Below are 25,018 nucleotides of genomic sequence, written 5' to 3' on the forward strand. Positions count from 1 at the left end.
TGCGCGGCCCTGATCTGCATGGGAAAAGACCAGACGTGTTGCACAGATACTCATTTGTCAACTTCCTCTGTGACTGGGCTCAAAATGGCTGTGTAAATAACTCAGCCAGGGAGGATGGCAGAGCAAAGCTCTGGCAGTTATTGTGCTATGAAATATGCATTAATTGCATTAAACATTCAGTCTGAAACTCAGCAGTGAGGCCCCTTTTGTCAGTTTTTATAGTGCACAGACAGAGAGACCAGGATGCGGATGGCAATGGCCTTCTGTGTAGCCCCTGATGCTGTAACAGCCCGTGCCTCTCCTCAGATGTTCCAGGAGGGGTTTGCGGCTCCCTGCTCAGCAGCATGGTGCAGATGAGGCCAGGGTCACCAGCTCTCACCCCCCAGCAGCCCTCCACCTCTGCTTTGCTCCCTAGATGCTGCCCACCATGTCTTAAATCCCAGCCAGTGAGTCATCTCCTACACGTGGCCAGTCACAGAGGGGCTGGGCTTGAAAATGCCCAATGCTGGGCTCAGCAGAGTCCTTCCCCACCAGCGGTAAGAGTGTCTTCCCTCCAGCAAGGGAAGGCAGTTATCACTTACATTTGAGGACTGCATTTGAAAATTCAAGGTGTGCTTCATAAGGGGAAAAAATCGTGTCAAGACAAAAGAGCCAAAACTGTAACAGATGCTTTTGAGGAGAGATATTGGGGAGAAAGAAAGAGAGAGAAAGAGATTCATTTAATGTGTACTAGGAGAGTCAAGCCTTAGGATTTAAAGTACCTTTGGTCTTACTACTTACACAAAATGAGGTATAAGAGTCTCACTCTGGCATCTAAGGGGGCCCAATGGAACCTTCCTGGCCATACTGGCAACAGTTTCCCTATGCATAAGCCATACTGTAACCAAACTGGACAACATGTTTCTCAATTCTGCTTTTCTATTTTCCTGCCTTTGATTATCCTGTTCAACCAAGTAACCAGTCAGTCCCTAGTCAATCCAGTTTGCAGAGGACTGTTAGGGTTTTGACACTAAAAGGCCTAAGTCCCGGGAAACTCCTCAGTGCAGAGCACACAAGGCCAGTTGGCTCCCCAGCTACACCCCCTACCTGCCTGGAATCAGTAGCCTTCCTCTCTGCACTTGTGCCTGGATAAATCCTTCCAGGTCATGTCAAGTACCATCTCCTCCAGAATTCACAGTGATTTCTCTCCCGTCCTTAAAATTCTAACAAACATACTTCATTAACACCTCTTGCTATCAAAGCATTCATTCCCCAACACCTATAGAGAACTCAGAAGCGCCACGCTGCAGCCTCTGTGGGGTGCTTGCCCACAAGGAGCTCACAGCCTCTAGGGCAGAAGGTAAGTCAGCACTCACAGCACGATGGGATGAACCAGTGGGATGAACTGTTAAGAAGTGCATGTGCAAATCCCATTGTCTAAGGATTAGAAAGAGAGCAAAAACTGTCAAAGACCGATCAGAGATTCAGGCTTAGGGCAAACTGCTGAAAAGGGATATGAAGTTCTGAAAATTCTGCAGATCCACTTCCAGAACAGTTAATTCCTAGGAGATCTAAGGTCTTTGTTAATTATTTCTCCTCACTGGAGTTCTTGGTGCAGTAAGTTGAGATTCTTCTGTGTTTTTATAATTGATCTTTATGAAAAAAACACAGAATCTCATAATTGCAGTTTAAAGAAAAAATACATGTTTTTTCTTTTTCTTTTTTTTTTTTTTTGAGTTGAGAAGAGGCAGAGGAAGAGAGAGAATCTTAAGCAGGCTCCATTCCCAGCTCAGAGCCTGACACAGGATTCCATCTCACAACCCTGAGATCATGACCTGAGCTGAAATCAAGAGTCATGCTTAACCAACTGAGCCACCCAGGGGTCCCTACATGTTTTTTTCTTAATTGTACTAATAATACCTGATCACTGGGTAAAATGTATATATATGTATGTCTATATGTTTATGTATTTATATGTATATGTTTATCCTATATCATCATCCAAGGATGAGGTCCACATTTTGGTATATGATCTTCCAGAATTCATATAGAAGTGAAGATAGAGATTTTAAAACAAAATGAGATTTTACTACACATACTGTTTTATAACCCAATTTTGACAACAAAATATCTCTTGATATATTTGTGTATGTGCATGTGTGTGAACGAACATACACATTTGCCACATCATTTCTAATACTTGCGTATATTTTATTGTGTAGATGCACTTTCATTTATTTAACCAATCCCCTCTTATACGACGAGATCATTTCTTATTTTTACCTTTATAAATAATACTGAAATAAACCTCCTTAAAAATTACTATTTTCATAGACGTCCAATATTATCCGACAAATAAACCCCTCACAACAGAATTACGGGACGAAGTACGGACATAATTTAAGGCATTTGATATATATTGATGTTTACCCTTCTGATTTTTCATAAAAGTCTGTTTTTCTGTACATTTTGCCAGCCAACATACATTTTGTCAAGTGACAATATCTAGAGTTCCCAAAGAGCATTTTTCTAAGTGCATGCCAACTTACATGATCACCAAATACACAAAAGCAAGAGAAATAAATCCAGGGGTGGCATAAGCTAAGGAAAAACCCAAAGCAAGCCTACTCTCACAGTAAAGTAGTTAAGCTGTCTTCTTAAGCTCACTCTATCAGAGTTATTGCCACTTATTCATAAGGGCACCCAGCAACAGCTGTTCACCTGGCCAAGCAACCTCTCCAAAGAAAGATCCCCATATGGTGCAGGGAGAGGCACGTGAGCTGGTTCTTAGAGAGAAAATGACCTTGTTTCCTGATTCTGTGTGATGATGCTTCAATCAGAGAAATGGAAGAAGAAGAAAAAAAAAAGAGCCCAGATTCAAGTCTTGTGGAGGAGAAACTAGTCATCTTCATTATTTTATTGGGTTCAAAGGGCTCACCCATACTTTGTTTCATCTGGAGGGAGACAAACAAAGCAGGTCTGTTAGGGACACTTTTTATCACTGGGCTTGCCCAGAGCCCACGAGAAGCAAGTGACAGTATGAGAGAGGCTGAGAATCTAGGGCTCCTTAAACAATCTTGTCACTGTAAATATTGAGTAAAATATGAAAAAAAAAAAGTTCTGTGAATTTACAGCAGAGAGGAAATAGGAGTAGAATTCTAACATATTTGTATATTTTATAAACATAATCAGAATATATTTGCATTACTTCTTTTTTTTTTTTTCAAAGTCAGAGGTGGTGATAGGCCTCTGCTGCAAGAGACAGGTGAGAGTGGAGGTTGTGAAATGCTGGTCATCCAAGGACTATGGGGAAATGATTGGTCACGTACTTAGCACCCCCTTGTGTTTCTAGGGAAGTCTCAGTTTGGCCATCCAAAAAATGGGGATCTATATCTACTTGACAAGGTTTCTATGATTATGAAAATACTTTAGAACTAGTAAGTACCTGGCAACATTCTATGCTATGCTTTTTAGTCTTTGCAGCCAGTTTCATCCCCTATCCTGGACTGTGAGCTCTGTAAGAGCAGGAATAACATGCATCTGCCCTGCAAGGCCACTGCCAAGAGGGGGGTCCTGGATAGCATTCCTTCCACACACCCACAAACGTATGCAGAATACATGCTGTAAAATTGTACTATAACATTATTTTATGTTATACATAATGTTTAATCAATATTAGGTAACAAATATTTATAGTACTATATAGAAGTTTTTATATAAATGGGTTCATAATATAGATTTTTTTTCTTTAATTTTTTTCCCATTGAACAATATAATTTGGACATCTTTCTAGGTAGGTGCATAGAGATCTTCTCTTATTCTTTGTATTGGCTACATGGTATTTCATCGAATGGACTAAAAAATATTATATATTTACTTAACTTTTATTTTCAAATTTGTCACCCTTACAAATGATATTGTGATGGAACAGTCTACACATATGCCATTGTCCACATACATAAGTGCTTCTTTGAGTTGAACCTAGAAGTAAAAATTTAGGGTCAGAACTCTTGGGTCTATCATATTTTGATCAATATCATCAAACCAACCTTTAAAGGCTTTCCAAAATCTCCTCCTAAGCATATGAATGCTCCTATTTCCCTGGGTTTATAGACCAGCCCTGTGTTTTATCATTCTTTTGCATCTTTGCCAATTTGGAAAAAAATTCTGTTGTCATTTTAATTTCTTTTCTAAATAGTGAAGCTGAACATCTTACTGGCAATTTATACTCTTTTTTGTTAATTGTCTACTCATGCCTGTTGTCAATATTCCTATTGATTTTTTTCCTTATTGATTTATTTGAGTGCTTTGTGTATTAAGGATATTAACTCTTTTCTCTACAAGTTTTAGTTGCCTTTGTTAGATTTTTAAAATTCTCTTTAATTTTGACAGAGAAATATATGTGTAGTGGGTTTTGTTTTGTTTTGGTAGTTTTATTCAGGTTGTCTCTTTACTCTTCCTGGCTTTGGTATTATGCCAAAATCACCCTATTTTGTCCTAACTTAATTAATGCATTCTGCATTTATAAAAAGATATAACTTGTACAAGATAATTTCTAAAGTATGTTCTATAGAGCCACGATTTTACATGATCTAAAACTTCATTTTAGAAGTTTTATGGCACAGATGTATGGCACCCAGCCTAAATTTCTGAAAATAAAACAAAAGGATAGACCTTAACAAAACATTTAGTCCTTCCATGTGTAAAATGTAACCATAACCTTGTCAAGAAAATATTGCTGACTAGGGTCTCGATGGACATTTTTAATTAAAAAAAATCAAATTCATTCATTCATTCAAAATTCAATATATTGGCTGAGCTCCAAACTAACAACAGTCATCAATGCTTCCTTCCCACAACGTGGTCAAGCCATGTTTCAGGGGGCACCACTTTGCCCTCTAGGCTTCAAATGATTGGACCCCAAATAGACACCTGACCCAAAAGCAGCCAATCCATTTGCTGGATAGCAACCAATGACCTATGTGGTTTATTAAGAAAAAAAAAAAAAAAGTAAAGAAAAGAGCTGGGCCAGTCATATTTCTGTTTTTATAATTTAATTTCTGGAACCTGAAAAGATAAACCAGTTAGCAGTAGAAGATGCAACCAGAAGAGTCATAATATAGAGCTATGCTCTCCCATATGTATGTTGGCCTTTTAAAATTCTACAAAGGGCTACTAGCTTCGTGGGCAGGTGACTAGTGGTCAAACAGGGCCCCGTGCTGGGATTTAGTGCTGAATTTTATTTTCAAGTTTGGGTTTTGTTGTGAAGTGGATGGGATAGTGGAGCAGGTTCCAGGCACTCCAGTCTCATCTCATACAATTCTGCTTCCTGCAGCTGCCTCCCTGCCTGGAGTTCTCAGACCTGCTCCCCCTCACCGTCCCACCTCTCCTTCCTTCCTCCTCTCCACACTGCCCAGCAGGGAACTGAGCATGGGCTGGTTATGGTTGGGCTCCTGTGCTCCACGGCATCTGGAAATGGAGTGCAGTGCCAAGCGTCCCAGCCCCAGGCTGGCACACCATGGCTCATTTGGCAGGTGATTCAGTGGAGCAGATCTCTCAGCCTCCCCTGATCCAGGTACTTTGTGCATCACCACAGACAGAGATGGCAACACCACTGGGCCTTGGGGATTGCCTATCTGCCTTGGGTTAGGGGTGTGGGCTTGGGGGAAGGGGTGATGCCTGGCTCAATTTCTCCACCCCTCCCTTGGGCACAGTGAGCCTTGGGCACCGTGCTCCCCTCTGGTGGATGGCAGGGAAGGGGAACCCAGCTGTGGGTGTTTAGTGGCAGGCCTGGGGCCCTAGGTACCAGTAGGGTGTGTGCTTTCACAGCAGTGTCTCCTTGCCTGAGGGAGGCCAGTGTTGAATAGCAAATATGAAACAGCATGCAGGTGGAGACAGAAAGAGACAGAGAAGGGAGAGAAAAGTCCTCTGGAGAAAGCAGAAGTTTTATATTTTAGTTCACATTTAACAACACCTGTTTTTGCCTTTTGGAACAAGGGACCCCTCCTTTGGAACAAGGGACCCCCTAAATTCTGTAATAGGTCCAGACTCTAAGTCAGCTGCAGAAGCCATCAGTAGGGAGCAGAGAAGAGAATAGATGTAGAGAGAGGAACTGACACATGGAGAGAGGACGAGTTACGTCAAGAATAATCTGGTGATGTGAACAGCCATTCTGGAAAACTGTGTGGAGGCTCCTCAAAGAGTTAAAAAATAGAACTACCCTACGACCCAGCAATTGCACTGGGGATTTACCCCAAAGATACAGATGCAGTGAAGCGGCAGGACACTTGCACCCCGATGTTTACAGCAGCAATGTCCATAATAGCCAAACTGTGGAAGGAGCCTCGGTGTCCAACGAAAGATGAATGGATAAAGAAGATGTGGTCTATGTATACAATGGAATATTACTCAGCTATTAGAAATGACAAATACCCACCATTTGCTTCAATGTGGATAGAACTGGAGGGTATTATGCTGAGTGAAATAAGTCAATCAGAGAAGGACAAACATTATATATTCTCATTCATTTGGGGAATATAAAAAATAGTGACAGAGAATAAAGGGGAAAGGAGAGAAAATGAGTGGGAAATATCAGAGAGGGTCACAGAACATGAGAGACTCCTAACTCTGGGAAACGAACAAGGGGTAGTGGAAGGGGAGGTGGACAAGGGGGTGGGGAGACTGGGTGATGGGCACTGAGGGGAGCACTTGATGGGATGAGCCCTGGGTGTTATGCTATATGTTGGCAAATCGAACTCCAATAAAAAAAATACAAAAAAAAAAAAAAAAAGAATAATCTGATGAGTCCTCAGTTCCAGTCTAGACACGTATAATCAACCCTTTTCTTGTGAAGTAACAGAACGGGCACTCTGTGTCTTGCAGCTAAATAAACCAGATCAAATGATGAAAGCAAACCCTACCTGAAAAGTTCTAGAGGGGATACAGAGGTTCCAAAATTACAGCCCTTATCTCAAAGAGAAGGAAATGAGGTATAATAACACAATAAGGAATAATAGTAAGGACAATAACAGCTCACCCCAAGGGCACAGATGCTTTGCAAAGCACTGTGTTTGCATCATCATGTTTAATCCCCACAATCCAAAGACCACAAGAGGGAGGAACTACTTACTAGTTCACAGACGGGGGAACAGAAGTATAGACAGTCCAGGAGGCACAGAAGTATAGACAGTCCAGGAGGCAAAGCCGGGGCCTGACTTGCAGCCTATGAGAAATCTTCTCAGAGCAATATAAAGCACCAAAATATCAGTGAGAGGGACCAGGTTACTTCTGGATGGGAAAATCAGGGAATGCTTTCCAGAGGCTGTACCCAACATTTGGTGGGTACTTGGTAAAAGTTTGCTAAAGAACACAGTTGAGTACATGACTAACTGAATGAATGCACATGGATTGGATTTAAAAGGAAAGCTTGGGGGGGGGTGTGGGGGGTGGGACCCATAAACAGAGGCAGGTCATTAGCAAAAGGGCTGGGATGGAAAAAGGGAGCAAGCTTGTACCTTGGCAAACAGGCCAGCGTGGCTGGAGTTGAGGGCCCTTAAAGGGAACAGAAGGATGGTTGGACTAGACTCTGAGATCTCCAGGCAGAGAGGTTTACAGTGTATTTGGTAGGTAATCTTGAGCCACGGAACATTTATAAGCAGAAAAGATATGATCGAAGTCATGCTGTAGGGGAAGTTAATTAGTTGATAGTGAATAGAATGAAATCAGAGGAAACAGAAACAGAGCAAGGAGATATCAGTAAGCTGCTAGAATAGGCCAGGCAGGAGGTAAGGAAGGCTCCAAGAAGGTGGAGGGAAAGGATCTGATAAGACACACATCTCAGGAACAAACAGGAGTTGTTATGTATGTGTGAGCAGGGGAAGGAATGAATAATAAAAGCTCGTTCTCAGGTGTCTAGCCTGTGTGCTTGAAAAAAAAAAAAGAAAAGAAAAGAAAAAGGAGCCATCCCAGCCATCCCAAAGTCAGAGGGTGAATCTATTTCTGATGTTGACAAGGAGGGAAGGGAATGAGAGGGATTCTGGGAAAGATCCTGAAAACCCTGGGTTCTCCCTGCATTTAACTTTACACTAGAAATGGAGTAGGTAAGTGCTTTCTTCCAAATGTCAGCCCAGTTCCAATCACATGCCTACCAATTCCGTAGGATCAATTCAGTTCAGAGTTTTATGAATATAGTCTGAATTTTACCATGAAAACAGTGGTAGTGCCTTGATTCAAGCTCCCTAGATCAGAATTTGTGAGTCTTCTAACTGGCCAGGCAGAAATTTAGTTTTATCTAAGCAAATTCATACCTCACAAACGAGGACAAATGGCAAGTTTAAATATTTCGGGGGTCGGGGGGCAGTATCTACTGCATTGGAGAGAGTAAAATATTTTCACGTGATCCTCGCATATCCTGATGAGCACCATTGACATGAAATAGCTGATGTGATGTTCTCTCCACAGCCCCCTCGCTGTTTCATTAGAGAGGATCCTCTTACTACTAAATAAGACTCAGTCTGTGTGCTTGAGTTATCATAGGCCCTCGTAAGTAATGGAAGTGCACTTCTTCAACTCCTCCTCCATTTCAGACTCCTTCCTGATTCAGACTGACCTTTACCATACATCACTGTAAAGAAATCCCCGTGGGGTTGGTTATCATGGTGAGCTGCTAGTCATCTGAAAGGCGAGGTCAGTGCCTCTTTGTAAGGTCTGCTCATACTCTGAAAAGGGCCATTGGAGGCATGACAAGGAGGCTCGCCCAGGCCGTTCCACCCCGCCGACTTCCAGATCGGCCCAGCACAGGGCCTCGTCTATTATTTTTCACTTCCCTGTACCTGAGATCCTGCCATCACATTGGCCTCCTTGACACCAGCCCCGGGTTTCCATACGAGGGCATGACTCGGGCTCACCCGGTTCACGCACCAGTAATCGGGTCAGTCCTGTAGTTATCGACTTATTTGTAATTTCAAAAAGGCTGCATGTCTGGGAAAGGATTCCCCATTTGCTAGGGTGAAGAAGGGGGTAGCCTAAGCTCTTGGATGTGGAAGTGGAGACAAAATTAACCAGTTATCTGAGTGACTTCAACCATACATAAAGAATTTCCTTAAGATGAAAACGTTCCAGACTAGAATAGACTCCCAGGGAAGGCTGTGAAAACTGCCCTGAAGGTTCAAAATATAGAACAGAGCCTCATGGCTCGGAGTTAGTTTCTAAAGGCAGAGTGACCTCTGAAATCTTGCCGCAGGACTTAAAGGCTAATTTGCACAATGGGTAAATATGCCACATGACCATAATCAATAAGAACGATTTCTTCTAACCCTCAAAGAAAGCCCGTTGTGTTACTGCATCGCCCTACTGTGTACACAGAGGACGGCAGTGCTGCTTGCCTTACAGTTACTCCTTAATTTTTAGGATCAGCTAGAGACATGATAGGTGTACTGCAGAATGAAGCATAAATAAAGGGATAAATAAATCACCATCAGAGGACATGATTTTTCATCCCATTCTTTTATTATATTCACTATCCCAGCCTTCTAAGCACTTGAGCTGTTTATGCATCTGTCTTCCTAAGCACCTTAAAATGAACCACTTAGAATCTTCTACAAGGTTTGCTGGTTAGCTTTGCACACAGTAGGTATTCAATCAATGTGTAATTAACTAAATTGAGTCAGTGAGCAATGACTGTTTTTGTTTGTTGGTTGGTTGGTTTTTTTCTAAATGGACCTAATTTTTTTCCAGATGGAAATCCTGGGGCTGCACTTGTAGGCGAAGATCACTTTCTTCCCTTCCGCATTCCGGACCTGTGCCCAGAGGGCTTCGGTGCGCAGGGAGGGTAGAGTCCAAAATGAGCTCACTGGCATCAAAATCCCCTAAGGCTTCTGAACATGGAACTGGACATTTTTCACATTCTCTAGAGATATTGGCTTACATTTAAACTTCATTCCCTTCCCATTCCTCCTCCCTGTCACTCCAACTAAATGAATTATCTTAGCATGTCCCTCACACATTCAACCATTTCAAAATAAACTCACCTCCTGGACAGAGGGTAGTTTTAGGGACTCTTGCATCCAGGCCCAAGTACCCGGAGCTAATATTAAACCAATGATCCCGGATCTCCCAGAGAGCACATGGGGGCCACCACACCTGAGACACCTTGTTCTTTGAGCCAAGACACACACCTGCTGTAGGTATAAAGTGGATTTCCCATGTGAAATTGTCCCTGACGACTCAATTTGAATTGACCCCTTTGCAATCTGACCTTAAAGAAATAAGTTAAATGCTTAATTGGTGGATGTATTATCAGGTGTAAACAAGGGATGGAGGAGATAGCTTCCCTGAAGTCAGATAAACTACTTCCCTTTTCCCTATCATTTTCTTTTTTTAAAACTTGATTGACCTCAAGGTATCCAAAGGTATTTCTGAGCGATGTTGTGAATGATATACCTTTACAGGCATATATGTGTCTCTGGCATATTTACTTGTAATTATTTGTTTTGAGAATAAGTGTGAAGAAAGCTTCATTGTAACAATTTGAAGCTTGAACATTTGTGTCAGAGAGAAGTTAAACCCCCAGCCCCCAATAGAAGCAGTATCCTTAAATCAATAAAGTGATTTGTTTCTGTTTGAATTTAAAGATCGTAGCAATTTCCCTTTGGACAGCTAATAACATAGTTGTACTTGACTGTAACTAATTTCTTTCTGCAAAAATATTCTTTGGGACCTAGGAGTCAATGAAGACAGTCTGAGAAAAAGAAATGAATAATTGGTTTTTTAAATCTGTATTTTAGATCACTGGAAAGGGACCTAGAAGGAGGATTCTTGGACAGCGTGGGACACCTCGATCCTACCAAAGCATATCAGAACCACAAAGGTTGGAGGAGGATTAAAATGATACAAGTTTCCCCACATCCCATTGTCACCCCAGCCCTGCCGGTTTGTGAGACTATCAGCTGGATGAGCAACTGCTACTTATACACCTTTGCTGTCAACATGTAGGGCTGGGAACAACATAGAGACCCACAGTCAAGGTGAAAGGTAGGGAACACAAGCCAAAAGGGCTGGATGGGAAGAGACAGGGAATGGAGAGAATTTAGCATGTATTTCCCCCAGTTTCCTTGGTCAAGTACCTATCATTCCCTTTTATAACTGAGTTAATTGCCTTTTGACTTCTTCACAAATCTATTTGTGCAATCCAGAATCACATTGGATTTCTTTTATTGCTCTAGATCCTGGTGCCAAAGGCATTAAAATTTTATCTGCCTCTGCATTGGGATTCCTCCTCTCAAGTCTCCTGCCTGTGACCGTGGAGGATCTGTTTTACCTCTGAATTTCTTGTCCTGGTCTCATTACCTTATGTGTCACTACACTGAATTGGATAATCAAATTACTTGCCTCCTCTGGTCAAACACTTAGAGTTTTATTGCCCTTACTGACCATCTTTGTTCCTGTCTCCTACATCTCCGAGCTCGTCAGCTCCTGCAGGGGCTTCTCTCATTCTGTGTGGGGGAACGGGGGTCCCCTGAGACAAGTTCGCAAGCTCAGTTCTTATACCTTCTCCCCGTGGGCCAAACACTCACCCCTGCCCTAGGGCCCAAGTTCACTGACATGGCCACTTCTCCGCAGCCTCATCCAGGAGCAGATTACCCCAAGCTTTTGCAGACATTACCCTATAAAACGAGATGAAATGGGTTCCTAGAACATCTCTCCCCAGATAACCCATACCACTAACACCAGGCTTTATGGGAACTTTTTAACACTATACAAAATCAAATAAACCCAGGAACTCTGGGGCCATTGTTATTTGTTGTAATTCCAACAAGTATCAATGTTATTCATTTCCTCCTCAAGGTGGAATTTGAGGGTTTCAATCCAAAATGACCACCCACATCTCTTTTCCTACAACCGCCCCACCAGTTCATAGTTCCTGGCATATGGTTAGATCCCACAGCTGCTCACAGAGCAGGTCCGCTCCACTGAAATGCAAACTTGCTGAGGCAGGGACCACAGACAACAGCTTATTCATTTACGTACCTCCTTACGTACCTCCCAAATACAGCATCATGGTGAGCATGTAGCCGATTTTCAAAATATATGAAAGTTCCTTCCTTGTGGAAGGACCATAGGGAGGGAGAAGAGAGAAATCAAGGATAAGATGGGTCTAATCAGGTAAGACAGCTAGGAGGCTTCACTGATCATTTCCTCATGGGATGCCTCCTCCGCCCCTCGGCCCCAAACCTTTTGCTTTTCACATTCTCACTTCTTAAGTCCCTGTTATTTATTATTCAAGTGTGTTTGCACATGTTCTTCCTTGGACCGAAGTCTCTCCCAGTTTTTTCCATTTCCCACGCTTCATTTCTGAATCTCTCCAAGTGGCATGTTCCGGCTAGTCTTCAATATTTCTTTGGTTTCCCCTAGGAGATGTCTGTCTCTTTCTAACATTTGTTCCCCATCTTCCTGAAAGTTCCAAGGCAGAAAAAAAATTTATTTAAACATTTTTAGCCACATCTACTTCTTTTTTCAATAAATTACCCTTCCCGTGTCTTCGCCATCCAGCTGTCTAGTTCAATGACCCCTGTGTTCCTTACGCACTAGGAAAATTTTCCCATGATTTCTCTTAACCTTCAGTGCAATCTCTTTTTCATTTGCTACCTTTGCCTTTCTTATCTTTTTTTACACTCTCTGGACTTTGTTCGGTAATCCTCCCCGGCCGCCTCTGTACCTGATGCTTAATGCCTCACATACGCCTCTTTCTTACCTTTGATTACTTTTTTTAACTTGTTCATCCACATTGTGGATTCTCTTATTACCAGGACTGCATGCAAGATGACCCCTGGGTTTATATTAATTTATATTTGAATACTTTTCATTTCCAAGCATGTTCTCCATTTCTTCCCTCACCCCAGCCCCTGTGCTTTTACCTGGCCCCTCCCATGCTCCTCAGAAATGCACAGCATCTTTATGATATGGGATAGTGACAATGAACTCTGCTTCTGGTCTCAGGTGCATCACCTGCTCCCCAAAAGTAACTCCAGAGAGAGAAGAGGGTGCTCCCGGGAAATGTGTCCAAAAGGAAACAATCCCTGTACACAGTAGGACAAGAATTCTCTTCCACGTGTCATTGTCTACTCCTATGCTACCCGGGGAACAAACATTTCACCCCAGGCAGGAATAAAAGGCTCCTTTGTGCTGAGCTTCCTCCATTCTCTCTCAGTAATTTGGAGCCCATGAAACTGCTTCCAGAGGAGAGGGCCCCAGATCTAGAATCAGGGCAATGGCACCCCAGTCCTGACTTTGCCACTAACCACCTGTGAAGAAGTATCAGCCCCTTCTTTTCCCTTGTCCTCAGTCTGTTCTCCTAGTCTCCATTTTCTTTGGTTGTACAAGGAGGGATTGAACGCCATATCTAAGGGTCCTATGGTTCCAAGGGTGTCCATTGTGACAACCTTCTCTCAGCTGCCACCATAATTAAGACATAAGCAGACTTTGTCCTCATTAGTCATGGCCTCCCTTTGGTTCTATTTGCTCTCTTTTAGGCTTCTCTTCCTCTCCAGCCCACTAGATTCCCACCAATGCTACCATGTTCTATAGGACGTAACTCCATTCACCCTCCCCAACCTTTCCATAAGGAGGGAGGCTTCTAAAGTCTGCAGACCAAGGGGCCTAGGAGGTGGTCTGGTGCAGAGAAAAGACAGCTCTGGAGTCAGACTTTCCAATTTAACACATGGCTCTGTGACCTCTGATATGTGACTCAGCCTCTCTGTGCCTCTGATCCTCATCTGTAAAATGGGGACAACACCCGCACTTAAGTCAGAAGGTTCCAGAGAGCATTCAGTAAATTAGTACTCATAAAGCATTAGGAGACTACCGCATTGGAAGTAAGCACCATATGGATGTTAGCCACAGAAAAAAGAAGCATTTATGTTGCAGAAGTCTTCAAATCTTAAAATAAACGACTGACTTCTAATGCATCAGTTTCAAGAGATAGTAAACGAAATGAAAGGTTTAGAGGCTAGAAAGGACTATTGTGTTTCCCTAAAATCACAACACACAGATTGGCCTGCCCAACAAGCACACACGCCAGTTCTCTGGGAACTGATTTTAGAGCTCAGATTTTAGATTCTAACCTAGCTGTATTATTTTATATCAAAACTCCAGTTTCCACAGAGATATTCAGTATATTTTTTATTTTGAATGTAACAAACCAATTAAAGAATGTTTCACAGTAGGTCCCTTTTGGGCTCCCAACCAAAGAACGCGTATGATCTCTGAGACCTTTTAGTTTCTGTTATAGATACAACTTGTAACCATGAGGTGACCTAATTTTAAATTTCTCTCTGCCACTAGAACCTGAAATGTGTCTTCTCCAGCAGGTAAACTCAGTCAACTCATATAATCTAACATGTTTTAGAATATCCTTCTCTACAGGTAAGGGGATAATGGATAAGGGAGATGCCTTCAAATAATAAAAAAAAGCTCATGAATCCCAGACATTTTATTGTTGGATGGCTGGACACAGGAGGGATACAGCAACCGTTGGGGTCTCTGGTGCCATGCATCTAGATTGATGGGATACTTGGAAACATACCATGGTCTTCAAAGGCAAGTCACACTATCCGGTAAGGCTGCAAGACTCAGGAAGTTTGTTGGAGGTTTTGCCCCATGAAAAGTGATCTTTTGGAGGACTCGGTTATAACTCACTCTGTGGGTGAAAATTGTCTCTTGAAGTTGATGTGAATATCAAAGTTATAGTGAAGGCACCTCAGTGACCTTGTTCTTCTAATATCTAAATACTATCGTTTGGAAACCTCCAGGCTGATAATTTAGAAGACTAAGAGCTATTACTTAAAGAAACAATAATGAGAAAGATGAGAGAGGCAGCAGAATTGAGGACACATTTTAAGGCTCACGTTATTAGAAATATGACTTTTCTCAAATATTAAAAATAAATCTTTAATTCCCCTCATGCCATCTACAAACATCTGGATAAAGGAATCGCATCAAATCCATGGTGTTTTGAGACATTCCTGTAGCATAGATGTTCTTGAGATTATGCCTTTGGATTACTTGAATAGAAATAATAAATACTTTCAGTACTTAAAGCTGTAATGCTTTGGGTTGGATTTGGATTTTTGTTTCATTTTAGTAAAAGGTGGAGATTCAAAGTCGGCTCCTTAACCAGAATGATATATTGGATGTGAATATAGTTTATTGCTTTCTGACCTACATTTCCCCTTTTTTTCATCATTTGAAAAGTTACTTGACAAGTTGAACGCCTGCCGCTCAGCATTTCCAAACATCTGCCTTGAAGGAAGCACTTTGCTTCAGATTTTCACATGATGATCAAAAGTGGGTTTAACTTTCTCAGGTTAAATGGGAACAAGGGGGATGGTCTGACGGGGATAGAAATATATTTGAGAGCAACATGAAAGAGGAAAAAAAAATACTTGGAACTGGCAGAAGCTTAACCCTAGAGTCAGCCTGGACTCACGAAGACAGATTTCAGCTGAGAGATGAGTCATCCGTGGTCTGGCGCTGGCTCTGTCCCAGTTTGCCCATCTGTACGATGGGGACTCCAGAGTCTATCTGTCCTCTGGAAGAGTGTAAAGTCAGTGGATGATGAAGATGTGACCAATGTCCTAACTCTGCTGTAAACTAGCTCCGTGACAATGGGACAACCTGCTCTCCTCTGGATGTCCTTTTCCTATAAAAGAGGTCCCCACCACCTCTCGCATTCTATAATTCAGAATTTAAAAAGGAAAACTCAAAAATCCAGATGAGACAGCCATCTGGATTGTAATGCCAGCCTAAGGAAACTGGAAATCAAAATACGTTAAAACCAAATTTTTTTAAATTCAGACCATTCAGTGGTACATACTCAACTCCTGGTATGAACCAGATTGCCAGAACAGGTCCTACACCCATGAGCAAAATGAGCTGGAGTCCCTGCCCTGTCTGAGTTCATCATCTAGGGAAAGAGCTACATCCATAAAATAATTCTACAAATAAATATAAAACGATGCCAAGATAAAGGTTGAAGAGCCTTAAATAAGAAGAGAACACAAAAGAAAAATACCTAAAATGTCAACCAATGACTTTATAACATATTCTGAAATTAGATCAATAAGAACTTGAAAGCAACTACAAAAAATTAATATTTTAAAATTATTATCTGTTCTGGAATTCCATAATGCATCCCATAGACTGGATTCCAAAATGTATTATATAGCCAGTCATTGTCCTCCAGGAGGCCTTCCTGTATCAATCACACTTTTGTTTCTTCACTCAGTCAAAACATTTTTACCACCAAAGTCCTATGGACCAGACTTCTCAGTGGGCATGAGGCATGCAACATGAACAAGATAGTTCTTGCCAAGTTAGCCCTTGCTGGGCAAATAGAACTTCTCAAAACTTAGTGACTTAGCACAACCATGATTTATTAATTTCAATGATTCAGTGGGCTAGCTGGCTGTGCCTGGCTCAATCATGTGCTTGCATTCAGCTGGAAGTATGGTTGGGCTACATTGTCCAAGATGGTCTCACCCTAGTGACAAATCTAGAGGTTGGTGCAAGCTGTTGGTTGGGGTGTCTCTGTTCTCCACCAGCTTCCTTACACAGTGGTCCCAGGGCAGCATCCTAAGAGAAAGAGAAAGAGAGAGCAAGAGCATTAAGCCCTAGCCTTGGAAGTCATAGAACATCACTTTTCTGGTACTTTGCTGGTCAAAGCAAATCACATGAGCTTCCCAGACTCAAGAGGTGGAGAAGTAGACTCCATCTCTAAGGAGTGTGCATACTGAGATGGGAGGAATTTGTGGCCATGTCATCATGATTAAGAGCATGGATTCTGGAACCAAAGACCGCCTGAGTTCATATCCTGCTCTGTCACTCACTTATGTGCTAGTGAAGCAGCACTGGACAAGTTCCTTTATGTCTGTGTGTCTCAATTATCTGTAAAATGGGAGTGCTCACAGTTACTACCTCCCAAGGTCTTTGGGAGGATTAAATGAGTTAACATATGTAAAGCCCTGAAGATCATGCCAGGCTTGTAGTAAGCATTGAATAGAGGTTAGCTATTAGCATGGTATTGGTATTAGTATTAATCCAGTCTATGTGGGAGACAGAGATTCACCAATAAGTTGCATACCAAGATCAGTAGTGCTGCAAGCACTCTGAGGGAAGAATGGAAAATGACAAGAACAAATCACACAGGGTGAGTCAAGGAGCCTCCTCATGAAGTGGTGGCCAGCTGAGGCCTGAATACTGTGCACATGAGCCCAGATGAAGGCAGGCAGGGGTCTTCAAGAGCCAGGAGCCATGTCTATATAAGCTAAGGTGGGAAGGAGCACAGGACATAAGGCAAAGAAAATCCAGTCTTTTCATTCTTCTCTTCCCTCAGCACTTAAAGGAATTAAGTATCAGTAATTCCATTTTTTGCTGGCCCTCCGTTTAAAGTATTTTTTAAAAGATTATTTATTTATCTTGGGGGGAGGAGGCAAAGAGAGAGGGAGAGAGAGAATCTCAAGCAGGCTCCACGTTCAGCATGGTGCCTGACCCAGGGCTTCATCCCAGGACCCCGAGATCACAACCTGTGCTGAAATTAAGAGCCAGATGTGGATTTGGCCCCTCCCTTTAAAGTGTTCTTAAAGCTATTATTGAAGGAGTGGAAATGAGCTGAAAACTGTCTTTGGAATCAGACAGGCCTTATTCCCAATTCTGCCCCTGCTATTTACCAGCTGTGCAAACTTGAACAAGTTGCTTAACCTCTCTGAATCTCAGGCTCCTCGTCTATGCATTAAAACCAAAGTACTTTACTTTTAGGGTTGTCATGAGTAATGTATGATATTCAAAATATTGAGCCGTCATTCAGACACCAGAGGGCATGAGTACCAGTGTCTCCCACAGCTTGGGCCTGGTCTTGAGGATTAATTGATGGATACTGGAGAGCCTTTGAGGGTGCCGACAACATAGCAGGAGCTCTTATTATTATTACATTTAGTGTTCCCTATGCCCCCCCCAGTTCCCCAATGGGGCTCTCTAAGAACCCAACACCTGCCCTCTCCTGAGCCCCCTCGGTGCAACCAGTCCAGGGCTCTGCAGCCAGCTGCTGACTGCCTGACTGGGGTTTGTATACAGGAGACCTAACCAGGCTCCAGTGCCATGGAGATGGCTGAAGATGAATCTCCCTGGCTGGCCCTGCAAGGAGAGGGAGGTTTGAAGTTGAAAGATTTTAAGGGGCTGGGGCTCCCCTTCCTGAGAGCTCCTGTCTGCCATCCCATCCTTCTCCCCACTCTGTACCCCTAACCCCAAGAAGTACCTCCTCCCAGGGCAGCTCAGGATTCAGCCAGCCTTTTCCTTAACCCCCCACTCCTGTTCTCTCTCTCTGTCTCTCCCTCCCCCCTCTTTTTTTTTTAACATGCAAGTTGCCATGAAAAATTTGTTAATGAAATATTTGCTCAGAAGTCTGCTCTGGACTAGACTGATAACCTATCTGTGTTTGAGTTTGGCTTCCCATATTCTAAATACTCATCTTCTGTCTGTTTAGCTTATTGATTGGTTTGGCAGGAAAAGAAGCCTTGTCATCAGTGACCAAGGTCAAACTAAACAAAAAGGGAAGAGTGGGGAGGAGGACAGGAACTGATGGGCTCAGGAGGCAAAAGACTCCTCCAAGTTTCCTTGAGGGGACAGCCCCTCCTTCCCCTCTCCCCAGGGAAGCTGTTGGCAGAGCAGAGGGGGCCCAACGGGGACCTGGTGCAGATGCTACGAGGTGGGGGTTGGCAGCTGGAGTCAACCTAGGGGAGTTCTTAGCCTGTCCCAGGGCAGGCGTGTTAGGAAGAATAACAGAGGGCACTCAGACCTTCATGAACAGCATTGAAGGGCTTCCCAGGCCATGACTGCTGACTGTTCTGGTAAAGTCTAATTCCTTGATAAGGCTGACTTGTTAATTAAAGGAATGGTAGTTGTTAAGTTAACAAAATGAAAGCACAAATTCACAGTCTCGAACATTGATAACTCTCAAGCATTTGTGGCTCTACTGGGGTGTGAATGTGCTACTTAGCGCTTTTGCTTCTGACCTGCCATCTTCATTATGTTTCTAAAGGCTGATAGTTAATGAGGTGGCTGTCAATAAGCACACACTGGCTGGGTAAAGTAGGGGTGCTGGGGTGCACAGAAAGGAGCCAGAGCCGAGCTGGTACTTGCTTCCCCTACTATCAGCAGTGTGACCAGGGCAAGCTTCCTTAAGCTCCCTGAGCCTCAGTTTCCTCTTCTGTCAAACATACCTGCCTCGGAGTTGCTATAAGGGAGAATGAGATGGCGTCTAGAAAGTGCCATGCATGCTAAGAGACCTAGAAGAAACTGTTTGGGATCATCTGTCTGCTACCGGGATGTCACGGGGTAGATTGTCCACTTCCACCACTGCCATGTGGGGAGACTTCTTTATACCTAGATAAACTCTATTCAGTCACTCACTGAACACAGGTCATGGAGGTGCACCAGGTATTCTGGGCACTGGGAATGTGAATCCAGTTAAGACACAGTCCTAGCTCTCTGGCAACTTATAATACATTCCGGGGTGGGGGGGGTGGAGCACGAAAACATGGAAAGGAAATGGTCACAGTCACTGTGATTCGAGGGACAGCTGGAAACACAATGGAGGAGTGACCATTTCTGCCTGGTGGGCGGAGGAGGGAGGAAGGGTCCAGAAAGGCTTCTCAGAGGCTGTTTTGAAATAAGTGTTGCTTGCCAGGTGGACAAGGGAGAAAGTGAGCGTGGGGAACAATGACATCAAAGAGTGGCCTGCACAGCCTGTTCTGAGAATTGCAGGTGTCTCCTGCCGCTGGAGGGGAGCGGGGGCCTGGGGCTGCCTGCAGGGAGTGCAAGAGCGCGTGGGGGTCAACAAATAGAGGCAGTAAGTATGGACTCTTTGCCAGAAACCTGTCTGCCAATGGGAGGAAGACAATCAGGGTCCAGACATTGAAAGGATGTGGTTAGAGACCTTTAAAAAAAAAAGTATGAGAATTAAAACACACTCAGTGTTTAATTGAGTGGTTCCTCAATTAAAGGAACCACTATAGGAGGAACCAGTAAAGAAGGAGAACTTGAAAGTATGAGAGAGGGAGGAACAACTCACTGGAGCCAGATGTTGATCCAGGCACTATAGGCAGAGAGGGGATCAAGGGCCCAGAGCAAGAGTGAGCCTGTAGTACCAGGGTGATGCCTCCTTCTTGAGCCTCGAGGGACAAAGTCACATAGTAGGTACAGAAGGGAATGCCTCTGGGAGAGGCCAGAGCTTTCTGAGAGCTTTGCACCACTCTGTGAGCTAGAAGACAGGTTATCTGCTGAGCAAGAGAGATTGGCATGAGGGAGGAGGCTGGAGAAACCATGCGATATTTCACTGGTTGCTGGGAGAGCTCACTTGGCTATATTAAAGCATGCTCAGGAACCTGAGGGCTCAGCTGAGGCCATAGATCATACACCTGTGGTGGCCCGAGGCACCCAGTTGGCAGGTTACTTCATCTGAACTCAGTTGAGAGAAGACATGAGGCAAATGATTCATTATATTGAAGCACGAATGAGCTTTTGTAGGATTGTAAGACACTGAGGGTGCTGGGGAGAAGAAGGTGGAAGTGATATATCCTAGGGTTGGCAAGAGAAGTGAAGCCCCTGGGGAGATTAGCAAGAAAAAGTCAGGAGATGACTGGTCTCCATGACTTCAAAGAGCAAGTGGGCTGGGAGCAGGGGGCCAAGCCTGATGGTGGGTAAGAGGATGTGACAGCAGAGTAACATCCAGGGGTTTCAGAGGAGCGTAGTGAGTTCCAAGGGATGACAAAGCCCAGTGTGTGGCATGGGAGCAGTGGCCACAGTGGAGTGAGGATGAAACTTGCCTGTCTCTGGAATGTCACCAGCAAACTTAAGGCCGACGCGCTGGGAAGGTCATCACCTGGTTGATTCTTTACTAACAGGACAAGATTCCCAGAGACATTGCACTTAGTTTTTGAAAAGTGCCTTGTTCTGTGCTTAGCCCATGGGGTTCCAAAAATGTCTGCAACAGGGAAGTACATATGATTCCATTAAAAATGAGAGGGAGATCTTACACACTGTTTAAAGCCATGGTTCCCAAACTGTGCACCAAGGCACCCTGGGGCCATGCAGCACACTCACAATGTATTCTGGGAGATTTCTAATTTTGGGGGAAGCACAGCAACATCTGGGTCAGACACCACACAACTGTTAGTTTGAGGTTGTTCACAGTATCAAGACGGATGGTACTATGCTCCTTTCGATGACATCATAGCTTTGAAAAACTAGGTTTTAGTGATTGCTGTGATGAAAAGCAAGTACTGAGTGAAAAGCAATGTGGAATAGGAAATGGGAGTGCTATGGTCCAGTCTGATTCGAAGATCTGAGAGGTTGTGAGGTATTCAAAGGGCATAAGCACCTATGAGTAAGTGTGATTATGTAGGAATGAAATAGTTTCAATTCATTTCAATTCAGTTGGTGTGTATTATTTTTCCAAATGGCTACTAAATTATCAGGACGTAAACACTTACTGTTTGGACGTAACCATTTAGCACATGGAACTTTTGGGTATTTATTTTGGCTTTGGGACACCATGAACAAAATCACTAAGGCACGAGAAGGAGGCTGCCAACAAAGGAAGTTTGGGAAAGTTCGAGTTAATGGATTACCCAAACTTGGGTTTCTGCTACAACTTTCTTAAATCACAGAGAGTTGAAGTTGGAAGGCACCTGAGAGATGATTTAGAACAATCTCTCTTTTTGCAGAGGACACAGCTCAGCAAGGATAAGGGGTGCTGTCAAAAGTAATCAGTTATTGGTAGAATAACAACTACCACTTGGGTCTCATTCTTCCCTATATGCCCTCTGCTGAAAACAAGTAGCTGAATCACTCCTATTATTTGTGTAATAATAATAATTTAAACGTTCATTAATTTTCTCTCAAAACTTTATTTATAAGGACACTTGGGTGGCCTAGCAGTTGAGCATCTGCCTTCAGTTCAGGTCGTGATCCCGGGGTCTTGGGATCGAGTCCCGTATCGGGATCCCCACATGGAGCCTGCTTCTCCCTCTGCCTGTGTCTCTCCCTCTCTCTGTGTGTCTCTCCTGAATAAATAAATACAATGGAATATTACTCAGCTATTAGAAATGACAAATACCCACCATTTGCTTCAACGTGGATGGAACTGGAGGGTATTATGCTGAGTGAAGTAAGCCAGTCGGAGAAGGACAAACATTATATGTTCTCATTCATTTGGGGAATATAAATAATAGTGAAAGGGAATATAAGGGAAGGGGGAAGAAATGTGTGGGAAATATCAGAAAGGGAGACAGAACGTAAAGACTGCTAACTCTGGGAAACGAACTAGGGGTGTTGGAAGGGGAGGAGGGCGGGGGGTGGGAGTGAATGGGTGACGGGCACTGGGGGTTATTCTGTATGTTAGTAAATAGAACACCAATAAAAAATAAATTAAAAAATAAAATAAAATAAATAAATAAATAAAATCTTTAAAAAAAAAACTCTTTTTATAGAAATGGAGAATTCCAACTCAGGAATGTGTGGGTCATTCCTCCTGTGAGCTTTTATTGATATCTGTACCTATTAACAGTGACACAACTTCACTTGTTGATGCTTTTCCAGGACCCTGTAAGTAAGGGAAAGCAATCTCTTTTGATGGAGTGAGACCAAATTCTGGAAATGAAATCAGCAGCCTCTGTATATTCCAGAGGGCTACTTTCCCCAAACTTTTCTAATCCTCCCAGTTTGGGATAGTGTTAAAAATAAAACATGACCAACCAAGTGGAGAACAACGAAGCCGCGTGGGACACAGAATGTGGGCAGGCAGTTGGGCTCACTTGCTAGCTCCTGCACAGAGCTTCCACAGCAGCTCTCAGATTCAAAGTGTGATTCAGAAATATGATGAATATGAACATATTATTCTGACTCATGTTTTATAAGCAGACGAACTAGTTGAAGGCTCTGTCCCATGTACCGATGGGGGTTCGGTGCTTCCGCCATGGCCCGTGGTGATTCCTGGGAGAGTTTAGGGCAGCGCAGGGGGTGGGCTCTGTTTTCCACCTCTCCCTCCTTCCTCTTGCTTGGGGGAAGGGTTGTGTGCCCTCCACACCTTGCCTCCCACAGTGGTTCTCTCTGCTGTGCCACCTGCCCGACAGTCCCAAGTACGGAGGGCAACTCTTCTTCTCTCCAAGACAACACTTGATATCAGATCCAGACAAATAGTCAGGGGGCTGGGAGCACACAGAACAGGAACCAGCTAAAATGTACATGTTTGGGATCACTATCTGGAAAAGTCAACAGCCATTCCTCTTCACAAAGCTTTTCTCCCCAGCTTCCAGCTTTCTACCATCTTCCACATCTTCTCCTGATTGTAGACTATTTCTACTACCTTCACTTCCCTAGTCCAATCCCTAACACCAGGCAGAAAATTCCACATGCCTCTCACTTTGATAATTGGAGAATTTATTCCTTTTGTCACCACAGTAGCCCTGGTGCCTGGGTTCTTACAACTAAGTAGATCTATCCAAACTAATTAAGGCATCGACACCCACTTCATGGTGCTACACCTCTTTAGCATTTACTACAAATTGTGAAACAGGGTTGCTTTACAATATTCAGAATTTCCCGTTAGAAGATAGACCTCACAAGCTAAAAGCAGCCATAGGAGAAACAAAGGGATTTTTTTCAAAACTCCAGCTTCAGATGCTGCTGCATTTCTCTCTGAAGCTACTGGAGCCACTGCTTCCAAAGATTGACTGAGTTGTCTATGACAGTCTCAGACCCAGAAATGACACCTGGAAGGGTGAGTGAATTTCTTTCCAGTTCGAGATTGTGGGAGGTGTGAACCAGAGGCTGGAGCAGCGGGTCAGGCATCTGAGCGCTTTATGACGATAAGTCGGTGCTGCTGTTGACACATGAAGCTTCAGTGGCCCAGCCAAATTGATCAAATATAAACCCAATTTCCGATTTGCAGGGTTGGGTGGGCTAACAAATTGTATCAGAGGCTTTGCACCGAAGCCTTTAAGAAAACGGAGCTATTGCCATGAACCCATGACTCCCTACCCCTCCCTCTGCCTCTACCACTTCATTGTCACTATTAATACATAATCTGGGTGAGCTACAAATCTTACCCCAGGCAAGCGGATGACACAGAGGTGGGGCTACCACCCCAGGGACAATAGCTAATGATAGTAATACTGGATACATTTTGAGGACCCTCTCTTTGGTCCAGGCACCTTTATACACACTCTCTCATTGAATTCTCTCAACAGGCCTAAAAGTAACTACTATTATTATCCCTGTGTGTCAGAATAATTTTGTGAAATACCATTTACCAATGGATTTTTCACCTCTAATGGCTTTTGTTTAGCTAGTTAGCCTCTACTTGCTTCCAAAATACACCTTGCCATGCAGAGCAAAGGTGTATAGAAAAAAAAATAAAGCAAAACAAAAGCAAAAGCAAACAAAAAAAAGGTTCTTAGCATCTAAACTTTATACCTTATATCTACTCCTAACATAAGATTTGGGATTTAGATACAGATATTTTCCCTTGTCACTGAGAGGAATTTAGGACAAAGAGAAAGAGCTAAGGGACCTGAAGTGGCCTCACAGCTGGGATGTGAAGGATGGAGAATGACAGGTATAGAGTGTCTACCAGAGAGCAGAGAGGACTGTGGATGTCTCTGCAGCAACCAGTAGGATGGACGCTAATGTGTTGGGCCCAAGTATCTTCCTGGCTTACGACTCACTATGTAAAAGTTCAGTTTGTTTTATTTCTTCTAAAATTTCCTTCACAAGCAAGCCCCTCTGCAGCCCTGCTACTCAGAGCATGGTCCGTGCAACAGCAACATGGGCATCACCTGGTATTTCATTAGAAATGCCAACTCTATGGTTCAACCTCAGACTTACAGGATCAGAATCTCCATTTTAGCAGGTTCCTCGGATAATTTCAAGTGCACATTCAAGTTGATGAGCTGCCTCCAAGGTTCTTAATTCTCTGTAAGAACTAAAA

At 43.3% G+C, this 25,018-nt stretch overlaps 2 long non-coding RNA genes across 4 annotated transcripts in view; one reads left to right on the top strand and one right to left on the bottom strand.

The window, feature by feature from the left end:
* LOC144316325 (uncharacterized) overlaps positions 1-25,018 on the top strand; it is a 53,353-nt gene that overhangs the window by 14,731 nt on the left and 13,604 nt on the right. The window contains exons 2-4 of one of the 3 annotated variants that reach the window (XR_013382215.1): positions 9,715-9,795; positions 10,764-11,010; positions 12,976-14,959. This is a non-coding gene — a long non-coding RNA (uncharacterized LOC144316325). Of the gene's footprint in view, positions 1-9,714; positions 9,796-10,763; positions 11,011-11,201; positions 11,712-12,975; positions 14,960-25,018 lie in introns of those variants that run through there. The other 2 variants (XR_013382216.1, XR_013382214.1) reach the window with 2 other exon arrangements.
* The window catches only part of LOC144316326 (uncharacterized), a 43,872-nt gene continuing 35,242 nt past the window's right edge, over positions 16,389-25,018 (bottom strand). Inside the window, exon 2 of the long non-coding RNA XR_013382217.1 lies at positions 16,389-16,608. This is a non-coding gene — a long non-coding RNA (uncharacterized LOC144316326). The remainder of the gene's footprint in view (positions 16,609-25,018) is intronic.

The sequence above is a fragment of the Canis aureus genome, chromosome 6, assembly GCF_053574225.1.
Source record: "Canis aureus isolate CA01 chromosome 6, VMU_Caureus_v.1.0, whole genome shotgun sequence".
Lineage (NCBI taxonomy): Eukaryota > Metazoa > Chordata > Mammalia > Carnivora > Canidae > Canis > Canis aureus.